This window comes from Callithrix jacchus, chromosome 12 (genome assembly GCF_049354715.1).
Source record: "Callithrix jacchus isolate 240 chromosome 12, calJac240_pri, whole genome shotgun sequence".
Classification (NCBI taxonomy): domain Eukaryota; kingdom Metazoa; phylum Chordata; class Mammalia; order Primates; family Cebidae; genus Callithrix; species Callithrix jacchus.
The window spans coordinates 26,994,711-27,011,124 of NC_133513.1; the positions used below are offsets into that span (position 1 = coordinate 26,994,711).

Below are 16,414 nucleotides of genomic sequence, written 5' to 3' on the forward strand. Positions count from 1 at the left end.
TTTTTTATTTATTTCTTACTTTTTTCTCCCCCTTTCTTCCCCCCACTTTCTTCCTTCCTTCTTTCCAAATCAATTATTATTGAAAATATTATTCTTTCCCCCATTGAATTGCTTTGGCAGTTTTGTAAAAATCTGCTGATCATATACATGTGAATCTATTTATTTATGGACTTTTCTGTCCATTCTGTTGATCAGTGTATTCATTTTTACACCAATGCCAGTATTTCAATTCCTCTAGCTTTAAATTAAGTATTTGAATCAGATATTATAAGTTATCCAACTCTGTTCCTCAAACTTGTTTTGCCTGTTGTAAGGCCTTTGCATTTGCCTATAAATTTTAGAATCAGCTTATCAAGTACCACAAAAAAATAGCCTGCTGGGATTTTGATTCGAATTTGGGGCGAATAGGCAACTTCCTAATAATACTGAGTTTTCTGATCTATGAACACAGTGTATCTTTCGAATTTTGTGGGTCTCTTTAATGTATACTGTCAATTCATTTATATAATCTTCAGTGTACAAGTATTGTATATTTTTATCAGAATTATTCCTATGCATTTCTATCTTTAAATTTTCAGTAACTTATGTAGCATATAGAAGTCATATTAATCTTATCTCTGTACCTTTACAATGGTACTTTGAACCTGTCTATTGGTAGGTCCTTAGTAAGTCTTCATTTCTGGTTTTGCTGAATTTCTCATCTCTCCCTCTACTTGCCATGGTCCCAGTTCTTTTACTGACCCGTTCGTTACACAGCACTCTAGTCCCGTTTTTCATATCCTCAACACAAAGGTGCAGCTTATCCTGAGCTTATCACTTGGAACCTACTCTGACCACTGATTTATAAACACCTAGTATTGACTTCCGCTCAAGGCACATAGAAATTTACTTAGCTCTTTCAAGGGGAACGAGTTCACCTGCAGCAGATATGTTGGTTTAGCTCAACCTCTGCCCATACCTAATTATTCACTTAATCTCTAGACATTTGCAGTCCAACAGTTTTTTTTTTTTACAACCTGGTTCCCAGAATATCCCAGGTATAATGCATAGTATGTGATGCCCTGGAATTTGTCAGAATAAAAGAAACATTGGAATTCCTCCACATTCTCTATGGCAATGATTGTGGGGAGGGCTTCCTATAGTAATATAAGTCATAGAAGCAACAAATCAAAGATCATTCAATACTAAAAATATTCAGTTAGAAATACGTGGGAGGAGGGGAGGCCCATTCATAATAGTCATAAAAACTATAAAATATCTATGAATAAATTTAGCAAGCATGGTACTTATCTGAATAAAACTATAAAATTTTATTAAAGAGCATAAAACATGATCTGAATTAATGGAGAGATGTAGCATGCTGCCGAATGGGATGACTTTGTATCATAAATTATCTACTCTTTCCAGATTAATAAAACTATTTACCAACATTTGTATCAGAATTCTTACATTTAATGCTTTTAATTTTTTTCTTTTTGTCTTGATTAATTTTTAGGGGAATGGAACAAAATAAAATCAGTAAGGAACAAATTTGGAATGATTTCCATAAAATTTTTGATAAAAAAGAATGATGGGGAAGGTAACACCTATATAAAAACATACTCTGAAGATGCTCTAGTCAAAACAGTATTGTAATTAAAACAGACAGGTAACTGATATTACAGTAAAAAGCAATAAAGTATGCAGAAATATATCCTTGTATATAAATAAACATATGACAGATGTAACATTTCAACTTGAAGTAGAAACTAAAGGTTCATTTAATCAAAGTTTCTAGCATAATAAGTCATCTCTCTGCGAAGACGCAAAGCTAAATCTTTCCTATAAACAACACACAGAATAAACTCAAAGTATCAGAGATTTCAAAATTAAAATAATACATCATAAAATATGAATACACACTTACTGAAAATATTTATCAGATCTCAGATTAAAGAAACGCTTCTTAAATAACAAACAGCATTTCAGAAACCACTAATGTGATTACTAAAAAATAAATGAAGGTAAAGGATATTAGTACAAAATCAAAAGACAAATAAGAGGTTGGAAAAACGAAAACTTGAGGCATTGCAAATAAAAGTTAATGTTTACATCAGATGACTCTGAAATGTTAAGGAAAAAGTTAAGCATCTTTTTAAAACATCATGAACAAGGAATATCAATAGAGTATTTGTAAAGATGCTGGCAACTGCTCTATATCATCTCACTATTCGTAGCTTAATACATTAAGTTTCTATCTGCATTCCATGTAGACTAAAATGGATCTTCTTATGTAGTAGGTGATCATTAATATACATGCCCAAGCTCTTTCCATACTGCAGCTCTGCCTTTCTCCAGGACCTCAGAGTCTTCTGCATTAAATTGGCACTTGGGAGACAGAAATACAAAGTCACCAATGAAAGGATTTGAGAGGACAGGCCTAAGAGTAAAGAAGCACATGACTTTTGTTTGCATTCCTTTGGACAGAAATCAGTCACATGATCATACCGTCTTGAAAAAAAAAAAGGCTGGGAAGGGTAGTCTAGTTAGCATGCTCAAGAAGAAGAAGAAATGGGGTTTGATGACCTGCTGGAAGACTCTGCTGTAATTCGGCAATTCACAGGAGCAGATATCAGTGGCCAATAAACATATAGTAGGATGTTCAAAGTTAGTGTTCAGGAAAAGAAAATTGAAACATCACCTCTTATTCAACAAACTAGAAAAAACTGAAAGTGGTAACAGAAATTTGACAAGTATATAAAGGAAGGGGATACTTAATGTATTTCTAGTAGGTAAGAAATGCTATGGCCGTTTAGGCAAGCTGTCTGATAATACTGATTACATTTTTTCAAAAATCACATATGTCTTCAAACTCAGAAATCCTACTTCAGGTATCTACCCATAAAAACAAATGTACAAGTAAACAAAAATATGTAGGTGAAGATGTTATCGCAGTATGTTTAAAATGACAAAATACAAAAACCAGAAACCTCCTGAATGCTCATCAGTAAAGGAGGAGTTGAACAAATCACAGTACATTAATTCCCTGAAGTACTATGCAGTTGTAACAAAAGACTGAATTAGATTTATACATGTTGTCCTAGAGATATGTTTACAATGTATCATTAAGTAAGAAAAGCAAGGTACAAGAACTAATTTGAGTATGGTCTAATTTTATAAAATAAACAGCTACCACAAGTGCTATGTGTATTGATGAACGGGATAGAATTAAACTAAAGAGCTTCTGGACAAAATAATAACTATCAACAGAGTAAACAGACAACCTACAGAGAGAGAGAAAAATTTTGCAATGTGTTCACCTGACAAGGGTCTAATATCCAGCATCTCTAAGGAACTTAAACAAATTTACAAGAGAAAAACAACCTCAATAAAAGTGGGCAAAGGATAGGAACAGACACTTTTCAAAAGAAGACATATATGTGCCAACAAGCATATAAAAATGGTCAATATCATTAATCATTAGAGAAATGCAAATCAAAACCACTATGAGATATCATCTCACACCAGTCAAGATGGTTATTAAAAAGTTCATCAGTAATAGATACTAGTAAGGCAGTGAAGAATAGGGAATGCTTCTACACTGCTGGTGGAAATGTAAATCAGTTCAACTATTGTGGAAAGCAATTTTGGTGATTACTCAAATAACTTGAAACAGAACTACATTAGCTCCAGCAATTCTATTATTGGGTATATAACCAAAGTAATATAAATCATGCTACCATAAAGCCATATGCATACATATGTTCACTGCAGCACTATTCACCATAGCAAAGACATGGAATCAACCTAAATGCCAGTCAATGACAGACTACATTAAAAAAAATGCAGTACACATATGCCATGGAATACTACACAGCTATGAAAAAGACTGAGACCATATCCTTTGCAGCAACATGAATGGAGTTGGAGTCCATTATCCTAAGCAAACAAATGCAGAAACAGAAAATCAAACACCTCATTCTCTCTCTTAGGAGAGTATCCCTTTCCTTTATATTCTTTAGTGGGAAGTAAATGCTGAGTACACATGGACACAAAGAAAGAAACAATAGACACCAGTGCGGGAGGAGGGTGAGTATTGAAAAATTGCTATCAGGTACTATACCTAGTACCTGGGTGAAAAAATAATTTGTACAGAACCAAATGCCCACAACACACAATTTACCTATAAAACAAATTTGCACGTGTTCCCCGAAAATAAACTAAAAGCTAAAAATAAATATATAAAATGAAAAAACAGAAAATGCTAAGAATTCTGGGGTCAGACAGATTTAGATTGGACTCAAATTCTGGCTCTTAACATATGTAAGTCACCTGTGGTTGTGGCAAAAATTAAGTGAAGTATGTTTTTGAATGATTTATCATAAAAATACATTATTTGTGTATGGATTTACATGCGATTGGCAGAGTATGGATTGTAAACAATGGGTTTTATGGGCAGAGGTGACAAAGGTGCTGCAAAGAAACAAACGTAATGATTGTAGGATAAAATTAATATCATGACTTTTCTAAGCACGAAGCAAATCATTCATCCCCATATTAACTCATGCTATTTATTGAGCCAAATACCTAACTGGGTCCTGGTGTTAGAGTAATGACCTGGACAGACACAATTTGTATTTAAGGGAGCTTGTGGTCTGTCTGATATGATCCTAGGTGTGAGTAAATAGACAAATCTAAATGTCTTAGTGGGAAAATTAGAGGAGAGAAGCAGAAATGGGGGAATCAACATCTATGCTCACATTCTGACACAATCAGTACCTGGATATACGGGCTTGTACAGGGTGCATAGGCACGTCTTGTCTTAATCTTCCCATCTTTGACTAATGATCCTCAGCGTGCAGAGATGCTGTAAGGACTGAATAAATAGTGAGTATAAGTTGACAATCCCAGTGCTGGAATATGGGATCGTGGTAAAATAAGGTGCCTTTGACTTTCTTTCCCTAAATCACTATCCCAAGTCCTCACTCCAATATGAGTCAGGCTGGAAGGGCTAGAAGAGAAGCATTTTCACAAGTTTACAACCATTTTCTTTGCATGCTTTCCCCCCTGAGCAAAAATGGGATACCCTCAGCTACTGAGCAGTGCTAACCAATAGGTGCATCCTAATGAGCTCTGTGCTCTCAGGGATGCAGAAAAACTTTGCATCTGGGACTTGGAAAATGCGGAGTTGTTCTGAGGTGCCTGGATAGCATTTACCATGAGCGAGGTCTCGGCAGGTCGTGAACAGCCACATCCCCAAATCTCTAAGATGAAGACTGTGATGGCTCTTGTTTAGTGTTCCACTTTGATTTATTTCTTATAGAAAATGAAGGGCAGAATCCTGAGGTAGTTAGCTAAGAATTGCAGTGAAAGTCTGATTTTACAGTGACCATTTTCCCTCTTATTGTGACAGTACCTTGGTCTAATTTTGAGAAGCCACTTCCTGCCCATTCTTCCATCCTGTGGTTTTAGTGGGGATGACTGCAACCCCAGCCATGGGGCCGGTGAACTGAGGACTGGCAAGCCAGAGTGTTTGATCTTCAGGAAAGTATTAGCTGGTGGGGATATCAACTCCTAGACTTTTCATTGCTGCTATTATGAAAGACACAAATTCTCTTAATTTTGGATGTCCTAGAGTTTCCAGGGTCTATCCTGTGTACAGAAAGCTATCTGGGTTTTTATGCAAAAATCTCTCAATATTTTTAACATTTGCAGTTAATTCAGTTTTTGAAAAACAACACTACAGGATGCTTACAACCAAGTGGGATCAGGGGGCAAGGCAGGGATGCTTTTTGGTTAGCCAGTGAGGTCTTCAACCATAGTTGTCTGAGCAGGACATATAGAGAGAACTGCTAAACATTTTTATCCATCCGTCCTCATAGGTCGAAGCATCCTCCTAAATCTGCATCCATGTCCTTCTCATAGTTTACACTCTAAGAGTAAATGAGATAGCCTCTGCTGCTGAACAGTACTAACCAATAGGTGCATCCTAATGAGATGATAATTTTCTTTCCACTCATTCAACAAGGAAAACAGCAGTGTTTACAAATTCAGATTTAGTGTTAAACACATCAGATTTGAATCGGCTCTCAGCTGCTTCCTAGCTATGTGATGATGATAATAATGGCTTCTACTTCCCAGAGATGTTTCTTAAGAAGTTTAGGTGAGATACTTGGCCATAAGGACTCCCCTGGTAGTCTCCTTCAGGAGAGAAGGGCCACTACAGAAAGAAGCCATCCAGCATCCCCTGCAGATCCATCGTTATATTTTTCCTGGAGCAGATTTCAAATCTCTGGCTCCCTTCCCAACCAGAACACAATGTGTGTTCTTCCTCTTGTGTCCTCTGTATGGTCAAGAATTGGCACATATACACCATGGAATACTATGCAGCCATAAAAAAAATGATGAGTTCGTGTCCTTTGCAGGGACATGGATGAACCTGGAAACCATCATTCTCAGCAAACTGACACAAGAACAGAAAATCAAACACCACATGTTCTCACTCATAGACAGGTGTTGAACAATGAGAACACATCAACACAGGGAGGGGAGCATCACACACTGAGATCTGTGGGGGGGGGGACGGTGGGGGGTGGGGAGTTGGGGAAGGATAACATGGGGAAAAATGCCAGATATACCTGATGGGGAGGAAAGCAGCTAACCACATTACCATGTATGTACCTGTGCAACAATCCTGCATGTTCTTCACATGTACCCCAAAACCTAAAATGCAATAAAATACATGTATATAAAAGCAAACAAACAAGCAAAAATAATTGGAACAATTGTTCTCTTCCATGGAATCTCTCTTGGAAAAAAGAGAAGAAAAAAGAAAAGAGCTCAACTTGTCCCATGTCTAGGGTCACTGAGGTTTAGACTTGTGTTGATTTTACCTTTTCTCTCTTTGTTTTTTATTTGTATCTCTATGAGAACACTATTTCCTCTCCCTTCCCTTTTTCTGACCTCTCAATTTTTATGGTGGTTCATTGCTTCTCCTTTCTTTTTCCCTCCTTTCCCCTCCCACCTTGCTTTCCACATTCCTTCTTTCCACATCTCACCCTTTCTTTTTTGCCATTCCTACATCTGTAAAATGAGAGAAACAATAACTATACTCTCTTGAGTGTCTGAAGGCTTAAGGAAATACATTTAAGATTCCTAATATTCAGATACAGTAGGCTCTTAATAAATGGAAGATGTTCTTCTTGCCTGTCCTGCTTCTCTGAATTTGTCTTCTTTTCTCTCTTTTGTTTCCTTATTTAGATCCTTGGCATCTCATTCTGCTTTCCAGCCCCATCTTTTGCTGTCAGGTTAGCATCAGCACCTTCTTCACCTCCACAGCTCAGGGAGGCAGCACCCTTCATTCACACCAATAACAGCCTCTCCTCAGCTTTGTATAGTTCCTTCTTTTGATAGACACAATGGTAACTTGCTACATTGTTAGGATGATTGACTATAAATCACAAGAGAAAAGAGTCACATTTCATGAACTTCAGAAATTTCCTCAGTAAAGACATATTTGCTCAATGTACCTTTTAATTATCTTTGTCAAAGAATTATTTTAGACGCCAGAGGCAAGACTGCTTGGAAGCCACCACACAGAATTTGGCTTTCACTTAAAGTTCTCTCCAAGGTGCTGAAACTTGAAGTCACCCGTTGTCTTCATTTCATTCCCTTTGATAGAGTGGGCAGGAGAGATTCTTTCAAATATGCTTGATAGACACTGTTATAATAGCATCTCACTTTGAAGTTTTTGAATTATGCTACTTCAAATTTATGCCTCGCTCCTATAATGTCATTTCCTGGCTTAGAAACCTTTCATGATTATTTTCCAGTGCAGCTAGCCCTTACAGCTCTGTTCTTGTAACAGCCTAAAAGTTCTGGCAAAGAGCATGGCTTACGGGGTCATCCTCACTCCATGACTAACTGACTGTGTGACCTTGGGAAAATTACTTAACCTCTGTATGTCTCTGCAAAATGAGAAGAAATGTGAATAATAACATTCCTGCTCCATAGGTTTTGTAAGGGTTAAATGAATTAACGTATGTAAAATGCTTAGAAAAATGCCTGTCATATATTAAGAGTTAATCATTGAAACCTTTTGAGAACAAATCATATGGAACCAACTAATATCTCCACTTTAGAAAAGATAGCATAGTGGAATTAATTCTGAACTCCCATGAACACCCTCACTATGTGCCAGACATTGTACTACATTGTCCTAGATATGTAAGATACATAGAGAGAGAGAAGTACAGATACAGATATAGATATATCCCACACAACCTTCTTATGAGGCAGGTATAATTATTATCCTCATGTTTCAGGTGAGGAAATAAGACACTGAAAGTTTAAAATGTTATTTGAGATTCTTGACTGTTTTAAGCTCTAAATATTTTATTAAGAAGGTTGATTTTAGGTGCAAGTGAAAAAAATTTAAGTAAAATTGTCTTATTCAAAGAAGTGGAGAATTTCTTGCTCAACTAACTGAAAAGTCCAAAGGGGGAACTTGTAGCTTCAGGCACAGTTGAAGCAAGTGATTGAGTGATATTGTACGGAATCTGTCTGTACCTCTTGGCCTTCAGTCATTCTCTTTTGGCCTTGTATGAAAACTGGCTCTCACCATACAGTGACAAAATAAGAAAAACCATACTTATGATCTTCCTTTTTAACTTTACCTTATGTATTTGCATCTCCATTCGTAAGGTTTTGCAAAGATGTTTTCCTATGCAATTATTTTACTTGTAGGTGAGTATATTTTATTCTTATGATTTCTATTAAATTCATTAATTTTATAATAATATTGTTTTGGTTCTTAATTTGTTCCCTAAAATCTACGACACCCCTTTTATCCCACTCCATTGTTCTAGTGTCTCAACTTTGAGTCTAATATTTTTGAAATCGTGCTCCAATTAGTTTTTTGTCTATAACTTGAGGTAATCTTTGTGCATTTCTCTAAGCTATGTTTTCGTTCCAACGGGTTTCCTCATTACCTCTTGTGAGCTATGCTCCATGGTTCTCGACATCTTGCCTTTTCATTGCAATGCTTTTGCAAGCTTCTTATTCATACTAACTATGGCCACTCTTTTCACACCTTTATTTGAAGTCAAAAATATATATGCATGGGTGTATTTCTTTAGCTCTTATTTGGTCTTCATTTGGAAACTGCTTTTATGATGAGCGAGAGCTTGAGTCTAGGTTGCTTACATATCCTTTTCCATATACAGAATGGGAGAGGTGAGATAGGATAGGGAGAAAGGCTAGCTATGAGCATTGTTGGTGTGTCTAGGCTTTGTCTTTCTTCCACTCCCCACCCCTCTCATGGTAAATTTCCAAGATCCAGATTTTCTCCCTTTATTTGAAGGTGTATTTTAATGACATGAAAAAGTTAATTTACATGTTGAATTTTATGCCTAATTAGGTCTAGGAGCTTCAAAAAGGCAGCACGAGGGCCGGGCGCAGTGGCTCATGCCTGTAATCCAAGCATTTTGGGAGGCTGAGGCGGGTGGATCATGAGGTCAAGAGATCGAGACCATCCTGGTCAAATCCTGTCTCTACTAAAAATACAAAAAATTAGCTGGGCATGGTGGCGCGTGCCTGTAATCCCAGCTACTCAGGAGGCTGAGGCAGGAGAATTGCCTGAACCCAGGAGGCGGAGATTGCGGTGAGCCGAGATCACGCCATTGCACTCCAGCCTGGGTAACAAGAGTGAAACTCCATCTCAAAAAAAAAAAAAAGGCAGGATGAACTTGGTGGCTCCATCTGTCTCAATAAAAATATATTTTTTTCATAAGTAGCTAAGATTGAAGGCTATTCTATGACTTCCAGCAGGCAACACCTTGGGCCACATCTCCAAGGTGTATTTTACTGTCTTGCCTCCTTACCCTGCCCCCATGAGCAGCACTGTGCCAGCAAATGCTGACAGGGTTCAAAGCTCTGCTGCACTTTGATATTCTGTTCCTTTCCTTTCCTTTACTCTCATCTTAAAGTTTAGACCACTACGTTAAATCTCTTTCATTATATGGTTGTTGCTAGCAATAGTGTTTACAATTTCTCACGAATTTCATGAGTAGTGGGGAAATGTAGACCTGTGATTCAACTTGAGCAAGTTACCGGTACCCAGAAACACCATTAACTCACTTATCAAAAAGAAAACTGATGTTCTAAGAGTTTGTATTTCTCAAAATATCCAGTAATTAGGTAGCAAAGATAAGACAGAATTAATTCTTTTAATCCCAGTTCTAACAAGCTTTTCCTCTTGCCTATACTCTTTCAGTTAATATTTTCCACTTCTATAAAGAACGGGGTTTAAAATGGGTTTAAGTCACAGCGTGCAGAAGACAGTCTGAAGTAACTGACAAAGTGACTTAATAATGCATTTAGAGATCATTCATTCAAAAATAAATTGTTAAATTGAGTGTCTGCTACAAACTACACACACTATTGTGTGTTAGGACATAAGTGGAAAAGGGAGAAAGAGAGTCAAGGCCCTTGTTCTTACAGGATTTCAGTTTAATAGAGAAGATGGTTGATAAAAAGGTAAACACGTAAAAAGAGCACATTTCAATGACTATAAGTTCTATGAAGACAGCAAGCAAGTGAAGTGATGGAGGCTGGAGCTGACAGGGAACAAGGATGTTATTTTACATGATGTAGACAGGGAAGGTCTTTAGGGGGATTGGTGACATTTTGAGATCCGACAGATGAGAGCGGGTCTGTCTTGGGAAAGTGGAAGGGAGAAATGATCCAGTAAGAAGCAGCAGCATTTTCAAAGTCCTGAAGTGGAAAAGGCTTTGGAGAAGCAGGAGATGTAAACACAAGCCAAGGGAGTGGAAGGGCAGAGATAAAAAACCGGGCAGATAGTAACAGACGACATCAGACCAGCGGAAGAGAGACAGATTCAGTACGACGCATCTACCATGGCAAAAGGTTTGACCGATTGTGAGACAGGCGAGTGACTTCTTCAAGAGGAGAGGATTTCAAAAGGGGAAATTTTAGATGCTGGAGGTAGTGGCGTGGGTGCTAAATGACTGTTACATTCTGTCTCAGAGGTGGCAACTTTGCAGCACTAAGTGAAAGGAGCTTGGTGTATTTATGTGTTGCAAAAAGCTCCAAGATGAAAGGCGCTAGAGAAAGCAAGCCTGTGGCTATTCTTACATTTCGAGATGCCCGCCCAGGACCGTAATAGATTCCTCTGGCATTTTCTGCTTTCTGTCGGAACATAGGGTAAGAATCTTTTTTTCATTTCCCCAGTTACATCTCACTTGCCTGTGTCTTCCCACTTTGCAGGATGGATGTAAAGGTTAATTCCACATCTGTAACTTCAGGAAGGGTTTTCTTCCAGGCTGCCAAGCTCTTTGACGATTTGTCTTGGCTGTTGTGCCATGGTATGTCACTTCTTTCCACTCACCCTTTGAAAACAGCCTATTTAAAGAAAGATGATTTGGAGTTAGAGTCAATAAAATCAGGTGGTAAGCAATTCTTCAGTATGCTTGGTCCTCAGCAGATGGGCTGGGTGGCCAGAGAGCCATTTTTTACTGACAACTGTCTCCTTGTCAGCAGTGCAAGCCCGTGGCTGCGCATGCATAAGGCTCCAAGTGGCTTAAAGATATACCCAAATGAAAGTCAAATTTGGGCCATAAAGGCTTCTTAAAGTACTGTCCTGGGCACTCTTATGGGAGGCTCTCCTGGAGAAAGTGCAGGCTCCATCCAACATGAGCTCTTTCTCTTTAAGCAAATAAATCCATATTTTGAGTCTCAATTATCTCATCTATTAGTTGTGACAAATATTTCTACCATTCGGTATTCTTTGGAAACTTAAATAAGATACGTAAAGTGACCGGCAGAGCGCCAGTACATCTTTGTAGCCTCCTCCATCCATCCCTCCTGTCATTCTGTCTTCATTCTCTCTCTCTTTTTTTCCTGTCCTCTCTAGCAGGCATTTTTATCTGGTGTTAGGGTCTTATAAAAAAAGTTTGGTGTCAGTGTTAGAGCACAAACTCTGGAGCCAGACCACGTGGGTTTGAAGCCTGGTTCTGCCATTTTAAACACTATGCAATCTTGAGAAAGTCACGTCACCTCCTTGTACTTCTGTTTTCCTATCCGTTAAGTGGTGACGACAACAGAACGTGTCTCACAGGGTTGTGCTGATTAAATTGGTCAATATACAAAGTGTTTAGGATAATGCCTGGCATATGGTAGGTGCTTTATAACTGTCCATAGTATTATTGTTGCTATTGTGTTATGATGATGGTGATGATACTTTCTCTGCTTCTGTAGTTTATCTTGCTGGAAGTCACTTACCACCAGAGGTACTTGTCAAGCAGTTAATCTCAGAGTACAGACTGAAGTTGCTGGCACCTGGGGGAGTGAAGGCGGGGAGTAATTGTCTCATAAACCCTTGATTCATGTGTTTGTCCGCAGCTTAGATTTTGAGGTAAGAACAATAAATTCATATTGGCTAGATTTTGGCTGCAGAGTTGACCGCATATAAATATATTTGTTTACAGCCTCACTTTTAATAGTAAAACTATCCCACATAAGAAAAGTGAGTAAAAAAATGATATATTAAAGTACTGTGCTACACACCTATCAAAAGAATAGCTTGAAACATTTTTTGATAAGATGAAGTGCATTCTTACCTCAAAATTAAAATGAGCTGCAGACTAATATCAACACAAACACACACACAGACATTGATAATAGGCAGAAGGAAAATGTACTGAGATATTAACATTAGCTGGTTCTCTATAAGAGCTTTATACACTGAAGATTCCCTAGATGCTGAAAGAACAAACCCGCATCCTCAAGCAGTCAGAAAGCATAGCCCGAAGTGCCCCCACCAAGTGAAGAACTGTCTTTGAAGTGCCATATTTTAACTTGAAAATGTATGTGAATGTTATTTTCTACTCAACAGTATGCCATTTTTAAAATAAAAATTTATTTTTAAAATTATTGATCACACAAAAAGCAGAAGCCAAAGAAAGCTAGTCCTCCATTTATCCGCAGGAAGTGACATATCATAAGGATTAATCTATTAATGCTGGAATCACTGAGCTGCCTGCAAGAGCAGTAACTCCACATATCATATTCCATATGTAGTCACATTTTCTTTTATGTGTTGTTTTTGCAAAGATTTCAGAGCCCAGGCCTCATAAATATGTGGAGATGAATCTGGAATAAAATCCTTTCACATATTTCTAGTAAAATTGACTGTCCAGGAAATTTTACCATTTTTATTTTAAAGCTTCCCACCTCCTTCAGACTGACTCATACCCCTAGTGGTACAAATACTGTAATTTATGGGACAAAATCTAACTTTACTGAGTATCTTAGAATGTAATATGTCCCAATCTATTTCTATCTTCTGCTAGCCTGGAGCCTCAACTCAAAGATCATCTCCTTCATCCACTCTGCCTTCATCAACACAAGTAGGATGTGTTTATTCTACTAGGCTTTCTGTGCTGAAATAGATAGGAGTCATTGTATGTATGTGGCATACACTGGGAGGGATTTGGAAAGGAAAGTAACTTGACTGGCTGGTTTTGAAGTCAGTACCTAAACAAATGGAGGAGGATTGGCTACTTGTACTTTGACTTTTATTACTTAAGACTCAAAGTTCCAAGTATAGACCTGGAAATGTCCACGCATAGATAGTGGGTATATGTCCCGACCTTCTCTGGGAAAGACTGACCTGTTAAGTCCAATTCAATCCACCCCTCTTAACCACATGATACAGCACTATGATTCAAAATGCAGATGTTTGTATCAGACAGACGTGGGTATGAATACGGACTCAGATACTTTCCAATGATGTAATGCAAGAAGACTAAGACCTAGGCACGCCGCGGTGGCTCATACCTGTAATCTCAGCACTTTGGGAGGCCGAGGTGGGTGGATCACTTGAAATCAGGAGTTGAGGTCAGCATGGTAAAACCCTGTCTATATAAAAAATACAGTTAAGAAGCCGGGCACAGTGGTGCGTGCCTGTCATCCCAGCTACTTGGGAGTCTGAGGTAGGAGAATCACTTGAACCTGGAAGGTAGAGGTTACAGTGAGCCAAGATCATGCCTCTGCACTCCAGCCTGGGTGTCAAAGGGAGGCTTTACCCCCCGAGAAAAAAAGAATAATAACACCTGATTTACAGGGCACTTATGAGGATTTTCTAAATATGAAACTCAAGAAAGATTAAAGCTTTCCTATGGAAAATGATTCAATTTGGCTAGAAACAAATTTTTTAAAAATTATTTACATGCTATACATGAAGGAAATGTTTCAAGATAGCAGAGGACAAAACTACAGCATGAACAAATGGAAATATTCTTTTCTTGGATTATAAGACTAATATTATAAATTACAAACTCTTTCTCAAGTAATTTTTATATTCAATATGATTTTGTTAAAATGTACCACCAGGCTTGTTTTTGAACCAAACAAGTTGACATCAAAGTTCATATTAAAAAATCAAAATATCCAGGAAAGATTTAAAAAATAAGAGTTTTGAAGAAGATTAATACTATCAGACATAAAGAAATCATATAAAGAGAAAATAACTAAAATAGTGCAGCTATAGCAAATGAATAAAGACAGATCAATAGAAGAAAATAGAGAAGGTAAAATTTGAAGCAGAAGCAGGTAAACTTAACACATTATAAAGAAAATGCATATTAATGAGAAGAAAGTACATTAATAAATTTTGTTTAAAAAAATTCAAAGTTGTATGAAAATAACTTGGGTCCCCACTTCACTTCTTATAATAAACACATTACAGATAAACCAAATATTTTAATTCAAAAATAACTAAATCAGACAACAGAATATTATTTGATAACAAAAAAATTAACTACATCATACTCAATGGGAAAAGATCAGGAACATGAAAAGGATATCTGCTTTCACCATTGCCATTAAAAATTGTACTAGAAGTTCTAGATGAAGAAATTAGGCAAGAAAAAGAATTAATGTGTAAGGAAGAAGTAAAACTGTCTCTATTGACAAATGACATCATCCTATATATAGAAAATATGGCTGAGTGCAGTGGCTTACGCTTGTAATCCCCGCACTTTGGAAGGCTTGTTCAACATTCGCCTATGAGAGAACATGTGGTGTTTGGTTTTCCATTCTTGTGTCAGTTTGCTGAGAATGACAATTTCCAGATTCAATCATATCCCTGTGAAGGACATGAACTCATTGTTTTTTATGGCTGTGTAGTATTCCATGGTGTATATGTGCCACATTCTCTTTATCCAGTCTATTGTTGATGGACATTTGGGTTGGTTCCAGGTCTTTGCTATTGTAAACAGTGCCACAATGAACATATGTGTGCATGTGTCTTTATAATAGAATGATTTAGAATCCTTTGGGCATATATCCAGTAATGGGATTGCTGGGTCAAATGGAATTTCTATTTCTAGGCCCTTGAGGAATCGTCACACTGTCTTCCCCAATGGTTGAACTAATTTACACTTCCACCAACAGTGTAAAAGCATTCCTATTTCTCCACATCCTCTCCAGTATCTGTTGTCTCCTGATTTTTTAATGATTATCATTCTAACTGGTGTGAGATGGTATCTCAATGTGGTTTGAGATACATTGATTTGCATTTCTCTAATGACCAGTGATGATGAGCATTTTTTCATATGTTTGTTGGCCTCACAGAAGTTTTCTTTTATTTTTTAAAAAAACTCTTATAACAATTAACTAAAGACAAACAATCCAATACAGAAAATGGCAAAAGATTGAAGAGACACTTCTCCGAAAAAGATACACAAACGGGCAACACAGAAGTGAGAAGATTCTAAACATAATTACTCATTAATAAAATGCAAATAAAAAAACTACAATTTATTATCACATCACACCCATTAGGATGGCCATAATAAGTACAAATGGGGAAATATCAAATATTAGCAATGAAGTAGAGAAATTGGAACATTTATACATTGCTGATGGGAATATAAATGGAGCAGTCACTATAGAAAACAGCTTGATCGTTCCTCAAAAAGTGAAATATAAAATTACCATGTGACCCAGCAATTCCACTCCTAGATATATACTTAAATAATTGAAAGCAGACAATAAAACAAATACTTGTGCACAAATGGCATGGCATCATATTCACAATAGCCAATGGTAGTACCAACCCAAACATCCGTCAACCAATGAATGAATAAATAAAATGTGATATATATATCAAGTGGAATATTATCTAGCTATAAAAAGGAATGAAATGCTGATATATGCTACAACATAAATGAACCCTGAAAACATGCTAAATAAATGAAACAAAACACAAAAAGATTACATAGTGTATGATTCCGTTTATATGAAGTATCAAGAATAGATAAATTCAGAAGAACAGAAAATAAATCAGTGGTTTTCAGGGGCTGGGGGTAGAGGGGATTCGGACTGAATGCTTAGGAGGGTGGGTTTTCTTTTG

General features: G+C 37.2%; 1 long non-coding RNA gene across 2 annotated transcripts in view; it reads right to left on the reverse strand.

Moving 5' to 3' along the window:
• The window catches only part of LOC118146216 (uncharacterized), a 98,618-nt gene that overhangs the window by 12,875 nt on the left and 69,329 nt on the right, over positions 1 to 16,414 (reverse strand). The window contains exons 4-7 of one of the 2 annotated variants that reach the window (XR_013524333.1): positions 13,837 to 13,913; positions 12,280 to 12,336; positions 11,245 to 11,400; positions 4,759 to 4,855 (exon numbers count right to left, since the gene is read on the reverse strand). This is a non-coding gene — a long non-coding RNA (uncharacterized LOC118146216). Of the gene's footprint in view, positions 1 to 4,758; positions 4,856 to 11,244; positions 11,401 to 12,279; positions 12,337 to 13,836; positions 13,918 to 16,414 lie in introns of both variants that reach the window. The other variant, XR_004731782.3, reaches the window with a different exon arrangement.